This window comes from Setaria viridis, chromosome 2 (genome assembly GCF_005286985.2).
Source record: "Setaria viridis chromosome 2, Setaria_viridis_v4.0, whole genome shotgun sequence".
Lineage (NCBI taxonomy): Eukaryota > Viridiplantae > Streptophyta > Magnoliopsida > Poales > Poaceae > Setaria > Setaria viridis.
In genome coordinates this window covers 38,361,317-38,371,409 of record NC_048264.2, presented here as the reverse complement: position 1 = coordinate 38,371,409, position 10,093 = coordinate 38,361,317, and the positions used below count along the sequence as shown (strand labels likewise).

Genomic DNA, 10,093 nt, shown 5'->3' with positions numbered 1-10,093 from the left:
CACGAGGAGCAATATACTTCTTGTTGAATATGTACCAACAATCATGGACTATGTGCCCATATCTCTCACAAAGCTGACAGAGAGGCCCTTCACCAGAATCAGAAGTGCTTGAGGAACCTTGACGACCACCATATGACCCTAGAGCACCATGACTAGAGGAGGTGCCGCGTCCGCGACCCTGGGCACCACCACCGCGTCCATGGCCACGGGACATAGCATTGGCCGACAAGTAGAAGCATCCCTCATCTGCACGTTGTTGATTCAGCCGAGCTTCAGAGGAGAGGAGCTGTGCATAGAGATCGCTTAGGGATAGGTTGCCTTTTATAGATACCAAAGAAACAAACGGATTATAATCCGAGTCCAATCCATTAAGGATAGATGCAATGAGATCTTCATCATCAATTTTCTCCTGTTGCCGCCATCTCATCGGCAATAGCCTTCATGTTGATGTAATAGATTGAGGCAGATAATTCTCCTTCTTCTCCCGAGCTAACTGAGATCGGAGCTGCAAAATCTTAGAGTGAGATTGGGATGAGAACATCTCTGTGACGGCCGTCCACACATCAGCAACGTGTTCCAAAGAAGAAACTTGGACTAGGATTTCCCTGGTCATGGAAGATAGCAGATACGAGAGGAGTTGCTGATCTTTGAGTAATCCAGATGACATATGCTGGGTTCTCAACTTCTTCGACGGCTTTGTTTGGCTTCTCAACGTGAAGAATCGCAGGAGGCTGAACCGTCAAGCCAATCAGGGGAGCTGCACGGATGGCAGGAAGAACTTGTGCTCGCCACACAAGAAAATTGTCCCGGGTGAGTTTCTCTGAGATAGCAATGTTGAACATCGAAGCCGCCGTCGAGCTTGTTGACGCCATGAACATTGTCGACGGAAGAAGAAAAACATGCAACTAGATGTATTCTCGAAGGAGGTGGCTTTTATACGATGTAAGATTGATTGGAACGGCTTACCCCATAGGGGCACCGGCATGTTTATTATATATTCCTGGAAACAATGTCCAGGTAGTACAAGATACAAGGATTGCACTACAATGACATGTCCGAACTTAATTACTTCTACAGTCCCATCATTGCTAGGGCCAGCTAAGTTGTCGTTCCTAAGGTTTTCTAGTGTGCAGCGGTTGTTCCGATGAGTTGAAAGACTCGGTGAACTTGTTCTCCTAGGAGTTGCTAGGATCATTGAGATGTCGTCCGAGTATAGTCGCAGTCATGTTGGGGATTTTGCATGTAACCTTGTAGTTGTGCTTAGTAGTATTGTAATCCTGAGCGAGTTGTGATAGTTTTGGTTGGCATTTTACCTCTAATTATACGACTTTTGGAGCAAATGCTATTCTTTTCTATGATCTAAGTCAAACAGAAGACGATTTGGCTTAGAATTAATCTAGAAATGCTCATGCTCGTTACCACCACCTGCTCGTTGCCTTGCTGTTCGTGCCCAGAACATGATCATATATCCAGAACGAACTAAAAACTCGAGGATAGATGTTATGCAATCGGTAGTGAGTAAATAAGGAGTAGTCCATTGTGTTTTGCTTGGGATGAATTTAACTATTACATCAACCGCTCGCTCAGAGGCACTTTGATTAGGATATGCTCGCACTTGATGGGCGCGTCCTATTCTAATCCAAATGGAATAACTGGGGAAACATTGTCCAAGGACGCACTTGCGTATGGAAGAACTGTCTTGTTGTACGAGATACCATAGCAGCTGTCCCTGTTATCATGATTTTTTTCTCTTGTTCCAGGAACCTCGTGAGAATAGGGCAGCTAAGGTCAGGGGAATCAAACTTGTTTCAGAGGATATATATGCATATGGAGCAACCCTGTGGACCATGTTTATTGGAAAAATCTAGATTTTAGATGAAGCTTCGTTTAATGGGCGTATCTTGGTGGTTGTAGTGGGTGAAGCTGGAAGAGCCAATATGCCATGTCACTCTTGTTTAGTGCAGTGTATTTCTGCATATTAGCAGGATGAGAAGGCCATATATAGTAGATACTAGATAGTGCTCTAATAAGTTAGTGGTACTGGTGCAGCACCTCCACAACCTCTCTGTGCACTGAAATGGTTTGGTCGAGCTTAGGTGGGATTAGGAGGTATCTGGGAATATAGATGCACATGATGTTCTGATTATCCAACTGAGGTGACTGCCAGACTGGTGCCGACATTTCACTGGATATACTGCAACAGAGGGCGAGGCAGCTGAAGTTGAAGACGGGAGTGGACGCACTTGTGTGGAGGCCGAACTCGATCGTGGACGCCTCGCGCAGGGAGGCGTGGCTGGTGGTGTCGCCACTCGCGCAGCAACGACTGGTGGGGTGCGGCATCTTAGAGGTGGCATACGAGCCTGGCGTCGAGGTGGTCTGCTTGCCGGTGTCATTCGTGCTTGGTCGACGAGACGCGGCCATCGTTGCCCGAGGAAGACATCTGAGGGCGGCGCGGCCATTGGTGACATCATGGGTGAGGAAGACCAGAACGGGAACTGATGTTCGTCGAAGACAACATGTCGATCACTATCAGGGAATGAACCTCTCGTCCACGATCTCAGTACGGGTCACATTTGGACCCAGTACTAATATTAGCATTAGTACCGGGTCCAAATTTAGAATCCTCCGGAGATCCTTTAAGTACCGGGTGGGAGCTCCACCCGGTACTAATGTGTCTGAGGACATCTAGTACTGGGTGGAGCCCTCCACCCGGTACCGGGTAGACTTCCCACCCGGTACTAAAGCCATCCCTGCGCGCTCCCACGTGCATCCCTTCCTATATCTCTCTCTCACCCCTCTCTCAGCGTAGCCATCGAGTTCTTGCTCGACCATAGCCAGAGCCACAAGCCAATGAGATTCAAACTAACGTCGCTACCAATATTTTTAGGTGAAACCACAGTGATGCGCCCGGTAGTTGCAGCCTAGAAACACTTCAGGACGTCAATTTAACCCCCGGCAACCGATGAATCCAATCATAATGAAACTCAATTCCAATGGCACTCGAGGGGCAACCAAGATTAAGATGCAACAGGCTATTAAAAATGGATCTATTGTCTATTCCGATAGAATTAATAACAATTGATATGTCATAAATGGCAAGACGATAGAATAGATAAATATCAGCCGATACAAGCTTAATCAAGGCAGGATAACTGATGAATACCGTAGATCAAGATAGAAGCGATGTGCCATAAGTCAAAGATCTAAGATATTCGATAACTGGTAGATGAAACTAGACGAAACCACAGCGATGCGCCCGGTGGTTAAAGTCTAGAACACCTGGTGACGGAACTTGCAGCTTGCCGGAGATCGAAGTCGATGCAGCCCAGCTTGCTAGAAGGAACTCGTCGAGAAGCTACATTACTCCTAGGGCAATGGCGTGAAGCCAAAAAGTAGATGCATAAATATATTTGTTTATTGATCGTGTGATGATTCTTTACAATGGTCATGTCCCTTTATATTTATAGGGCGGACGTTACATAATTGGTATCTAACCACGCACAAGGCAAGTCACGTACACAATCTTTTCTAATAAAAAACTCTATCTCTAACTAACCCAACTCTATCTCTAAAATATTTTATTCTATGAAACAACCTCCCGTGCATGCAAAGATCAGCCGCATGCATAATTATTCTGGTAGCCTCCCACGTATGGCATGCAAAGTGCACTAGAATCCATGTTGTATATCCTAATCATTTTTATCCATACGTGCTAGCCTTTCCTTTATATCAGCCTTGCCTCTCCTTGCCGATCAATCCAATGAAGCCGATTTGGACTCCATACCCATGTGCGCGCATGCTGGCTTCTTATTGTTGTACGTGACTCCAATTATCTTATACTCCGAATTTATAGGATTGGTCAAAATCCGGTGTCAACAAGACCACAGCAGCACCTGCTCCTTAACTTCTTCCTCTCCTTCTCTCCTCTCTTCCTCTCCTTCTCTCCTCTCTCTTCCTCTCCTTCTCAACAAAGCACGGCAGCAGAGCACGGGCGGGCGGAGGAGCGAAGAGGCGGCGGGGCCGGGCGGGGGCGGGCGGGAGCCGGCCGAGGTGGTGGTGGGCACGGGCGGAGGCGGAGGTGGCGAGGACGGGCTGGGCGGAGGTGGTGGGGACGGGTCGGGCGGAGGCGGTAGGAGGGCGGCAGGGCAGAGGGTGGAGGGCGGGGGGGGAGGCGGGGGCGAGCGGCGGGAGACCGGCGAGGTGGAGGCGGGGGCGGGGCCAGGCGGTGGGGATGGGGCTGCACTAGTAGAGAATTGGCCTTTAGTCCCGGTTGGTAGGGTGCATATCTCTCGAAAATCCATCCGGGATAAACCAACCGGGACAAAAGGGGGGGTCTTTAGTCCCGGGTCTTTTAACCGGGAGTAAAGGTCCCCCTTTAGTCCCGGTTGGTGTCACCAATCGGGACTAAAGGGCCTGCCACGCAGGCGCAGGACAGGCCCTTCCAACCGGGACTAAATGGCGCTTACATGGCACTGCCGTGACGCCTGAATTTTTCATGCATGCATCACGTATACGTAGTACCGCGGCCCTTTTAATTTGTTAACCTTGTAGTTGAGATTTTTTTAGAACGAAATCAACTAGTATTTAAACGAATGGGATTTGTAATTATACAATTACTATATATATACACAATCCTTATACACAATTCATATACACAATTCAACTAGCTTAGTACAAATCGATCATAATTAGCGCGTATTATATATAAAAATAAATCAAAGTATCTTCCTACAATCTTCCCGTCGTGGTGTTGCTGATCGGAGTGTCTAATTGTCGTCCATCGTAATAAAATTCTATTTTGGATTTACCACCTCGTCCATTATGAATCCAATGAGACCTTCACATATTGCCGCTACTCTTTTTTCCTTCAAGAGTCCTTGTTGAATATTTAACATCTATAATTTGGAAATTTGTGAATGTTACATGAACAAATACATATAAGGAGCTAGAAAATAATTAACTAGTAATAGTTTTATTTTACGTACTTTAAAGTTGTGCGGCGTCATCTTCGGTCCCTTGGGTCCCAAAAAACTGTGCATGTGCTCACAGATGTAGCAGCCACATAGATTATTCCCGGGTTCCTGTCTTAAGCACTTCAGTGCGGAAAAAAATAAGTTATGAAATATTCGTGTTATACAATGTAATAAATGTGCAGACTGCATACGTACCGAGAAGTCTGTGTTCCATGAAAGTTTTTCTTTGAATGGACCTTTGTGTGTCCTTATGAATTGTTTCCATGCGCTGCGGATTAGAATAATGAATGATATAGTGTAACAGGGATAAAATTTAGGAAATAATTTTTTGCATAGAGATAAAGGTCCAGAATTATTACAAGCCTAGCATGTCTTGCAATTCTTGGTAGTCCACCGGATCTTTCCTTAACGAATCAAAGACAGTGACGTGGCTTCTTTCAGGCTCAATTATAATAAGGATCCAGTGGAAGCTGCGTGCGTAAAATTTTCATGCATATTAGAGCTAACATGTAGAGATGAGGAAAAAGACATCGAAAGTAGACGGTATACACACACTTACTTGAAGTTGTATGGAAGTAGTATGAAATCCTTGAATGTTTGTTTGTGTAGGAAATTGTATATTTCCGCAAAGGTTTTTTCCGGCACTAATTGTATCTGTTGTTAGTTAACTACAGATGGATCCATGAAGCCTATATGTAGGTACGCATCTCGGCGGCATGTCTGAATTAGCATCCTACATGAAATGGAAGATGAAGTTAGTACGGTGACGCACGCCAAAATTTACATGTAGAGATAAACGGACACTTACAGAATCCAAGCGCTGATCAGAGAGACGTCCAGGGCATCATGATGGTACACTTCGTATATATCCTTGAAGTCTAGCCACAGCACTTTCTCCCCTTCACCGTGAAAATCTATCGGTTTTACCTTCATGCCGATCATCTCCCTCGAGTCGGCGGATGCCATCATGTACCATTGATGGAATTCGTACATCTTTGTTGATAGCTTCCGTACCAATGAAGGCTTTACTAGAGGTTTGCCTAGCTCATAAGGCCACTTTGGCCGGTGCAGTTGGCGTCTCAACTTGCCCTATGCATTCATCAAGTCCCAGACCTGTTTCTTCCATGAACTTCAATACATTTGCTTGTTGATCCAAGGGCATTGCTTTTACCCGTTGAGCATCTTTTTTTGATAAATGGCTGAGGTCGGGGACTGGACCGCTGGAAGATGACTTTCCTTTCCTTTTATCCTTTTCATCAGCCTTTACTAGAGCCCGTTCATAGTTTGACAAGAGTGGTATCCTTTTCTTGGCTCCTTCTTCCATCCTGATAAAAAAGTTTAAATCTCGCCGACTTACTGGCGGTGGCTCCATCTCCCTTGCCTTTTTTTCTTCGGCTTGTTTCTTGAACCACTCACTGGCCTCTCGTTGGATTTCTGCCCACTGTTCTTCATGAGACATTGCCTCCCAGCATTCCTTACGAGTCACTTCAGGCTCCTTTGTTTTCTTCTTTCTCTGTCTTTGCTTGGGAGGCGGTGCTCGTGACTTCTTTAGTGGTGCTGCAGGTTCCTTCAAGGGGGCCGCTCTTGGTGCCGGCGATGGTGATCGGGGAGGGGTATTGTTATTGTCGTCATCGCTCCCAGCACCAGGATGCGGTGGAGATGGAGACCTTGATATAGATGGAAGGGACGGTCCTGGAGCAGGAGATGCCGGTCTCGAGGTATGAGGAGAAGGTCGCTGCTGGGGATCTACGGGGAGCGGTCTTGAGGTCTGAGGAGATGGCTCCGTGCCGGGAATAATGATGTAGCGTTTCTTCCATAGAATGATCCCATGAAGCGCATCTGCCAATGTCTTTTCCCCGTCGCCTCCCGGGAAGTCGAGCTCTAGACCTTCATACTAGGGATCAACTATTTGCTCTACGCAGACGCTGGCGTAGCCTGTTGGAATGTCCATGCCATGACTGCTCTGCCCTGCTAGGGTTGCTAACGCACTCCCGTATGCTACCTGTACATATAGCAGAAGTAAACAAGTTGAACTCCGATCTCGAGGCCTGGATCAATTGACAAGATTGCATAAATATTATGTATAAGTATACCTTAATAGTGAGGTTGCCGACCGGTGCATGCAGCTCACATGAGGTCCGTTGCGTGATGGCATCCACGGGGAACCGTTGCTCCTCCACGGGTAACCTGGGCGTCTGCGCATCGGGGACCCCTGTAGAAGCACAACTGCTCAAGAGGCGTTGAGAAGGGCTGGCGGTGTTAGGATTCGGCATTGCTCCAGATTGGGCCAACTCCGCAACTGCGTGGGCCACCCGCCGATTGATTTCATCCATCATTCTTTGTTCTAGCATCTGCCGCCAGCTTTCCTCGATCTGTTCCTTTCTTCGCTTCCGGCTTCTGTAAGAGGCGCTGTCGCCTCGGAAAGCGAACTTCCACGGAACCACCCCGAACCCTCGGCAACGTCCTGGGTGCTCTGGATTACCGAGGGCCAATGTGAGCTCATCATTTTCTCGGTCCACCTTCAACCTCCCAGCCTTAGAATCTTCAATGTTCTTCATGAGATGTTCGGCCTTCTCACGTATTGTGTCATTAAAAATCAACGTCCCATCCTCTTGGCTTAGGGAGCCTCCATGAGTGTAGTACCAATTTTTTGATCGTTCGGGCCATTCAATAGTTGCAGGTACGATTCCCTGTTCGATCAGATCTTGTTCCATCTTCCTCCACTTGGGAATTGCTGAGCCATACCCACCTCGCCCCAAATGATGGTGGTAGCCCTTCTGACTAGCATTTGCTATGTTGGTCGTGATCTTTTTGACACCTTCTTCACTCCTCTTATATTCAACAAATGCATCCCAGTGGTCCCTCAACTTTGGCCATGCGTTGAAGTCTGGAGTTTTGCCCTTCTTGATGTAGTGGGTATCCAGCATCTTCTTGAATGTCTGGAATTGAGTAGCCATCTTCTTAAGCGTCCACGCTTTGACATCCTTCTCACTATATCCTTCGGGGAATGTGAAATGTCTCTTCACGTCTTCCCACAGCATATTCTTTTCTGTCTCTGGAAGGGCGTACGGATTAGTGCTTCTGCCCTTCCATTCTCTGATGCTGATAGGCACGTTGTCCCGGACGATTGCCCCGATTTGACTCACGTACTTCTTTGCTACTTTCTCGGGAGCAACCGGCCTGCCCTCTTCTATAACTTCCGTGATGACAAGCCTCCCTTCCATCACCTTTGTACGACCTCGGGTCTTCTGCCCTTGTGTCGATCCGGAGGGCTAACAGTTCAAGATTTGTTAATTAGTACGTAGTAGTAACGGTGGCGTGAAAGCATACAAGAATGGTTGTATATACCTCGTCGGAACCTTCCGCCACGGCAAGTTGTTGCTGCAACTGTTGCTCTTCATTCCCATCGGCGGACATGTTGAGGAACATGTCCGCCTGGGTGCCCTCTTCATCCGTGTATGATAGTGGAACGTTGTCGTCACTACCATCACCAGCGATTATCTGCTCCATGATATACCTTGCGATCTCATCGTCTGCCATTTCAACTATTGATGGAAACATACATGGAATCATACATGACAGTCATAGAAATCGTCTTACTACAAATTTGTACAAAGTCCTACAAAGTCCGGAATCATACATGTATATAATGAAATCATAAAATAACATGAATCGTACAAAGTCCGGAATATTTATACAAATTTCTACGAATTTCTATGAATTTCTATGAATTTCTACAAATTTCTATGAATTTCTACGAATTTCTAGGAATTTCTACGAATTTCTACGAATTTCTACAAATTTTGATGAATTTCTACGAATTTCTAACAATATCCACGTGCGGTGCCTAGGTTGTGACGGCGGCGATCAGGGCGGCGGAGGCGGGACGGCGGCGGTCAGGGCGGCGGTACGGCGGAGGCGGGGACGGTTCACCGGAACCACGGGCGGTCCCTACTAGGTTGTGACGGCGGCGGTCAGGGCGGCGGTACGGCGGAGGCGGGGACGGTTCACCGGAACCACGGGCGGTGCCTACTAGGTTGTGACGGGCGGCGGGACGGCGGCGATCACGGCGGCGGGACAGCGGAGGGGACGGCGGTGCATCCTACGAATTTCTAACTTCATTTTCTAACTTAAAAATCTACGGTCACCATTTTTTCTACGGTACAAATATAACTTAATTTTCTAACTTAAAAATCTACGGTCACCATTTTTTCTACGGTACAAAAAACTAACTAAAAAATCTACGGTACAAATATAACTTAATTTTCTAACTTAAAAAAAATCTATCGTAAAAATATAACTTAATTTTCTAACTTAAAAAAAAACCTCCCGGCGCTGCCGGCCGGCGCGGCAGCGGACCTCTCGCGCGCGGGGCAGCGGCCGGGGCGGCGGGACGGCGGGACGGCGGCGGCCGGGGCGGTGGGACGGCGGCACGGCGGCGGCCGGGGCGGCGGGACGGCGGGACGGCGGCGGCCGGGGCGGCGAGGACGGCAGCTGCCGAGGCGACGACGACGACGGCGGCGTAGGCGGGACGGCGACGAGACGGCGACGAGGGGCGACGAGGGGCGACGAGGATGGAGCCGGCAACGAGGGGCGACGAGGATGGAGCCGGCGACGACGGCGGCGTAGGCGGGACGGCGGCGGCCGGGCGCGTCGACGGACGAGGAGGGGATCGAGGCGGGCCGGCCGGGGGACGACGACGGCGCAATGGGGGACGTCGACGGCACAATGGGGGACGACGATGGCGGCGGCCGGCGAGGGAGGCGGACGGGCGGCGACGGCGGAGAACGCGCGGGACTTGGCGAAAATTTGGCTAAGTGTGTAACTGGCAGGGGGTAGAAGGGAGTACAGTGCCTTTTAACCCCCCCCCCCCCTTTATCCCGGTTCGTAATGGCACCCGGGACAAAAGGGCCTTTTGTCCCGGGTCCCGTCACCAACCGGGATAAAAGGGGGGGCCTTTTATCCCGGTTGGTGACGGGACCCGGGACAAAAAGGTGCCCCCGCCAGGTGGGGCTGGGAGCGTACCCTTTTGTCCCGGGTCCCGTCACCAACCGGGATAAAAGGCCCCCCCCTTTTATCCCGGTTGGTGACGGGACCCGGGACAAAAGGGTGCCCCCGCC

General features: G+C 49.0%; 1 pseudogene; it reads right to left on the bottom strand.

Moving 5' to 3' along the window:
• Nucleotides 1-322: 322 nt before the first annotated feature.
• Nucleotides 323-406, bottom strand: LOC117846726 (small nucleolar RNA Z247; annotated as a pseudogene).
• Nucleotides 407-10,093: the final 9,687 nt, after the last annotated feature.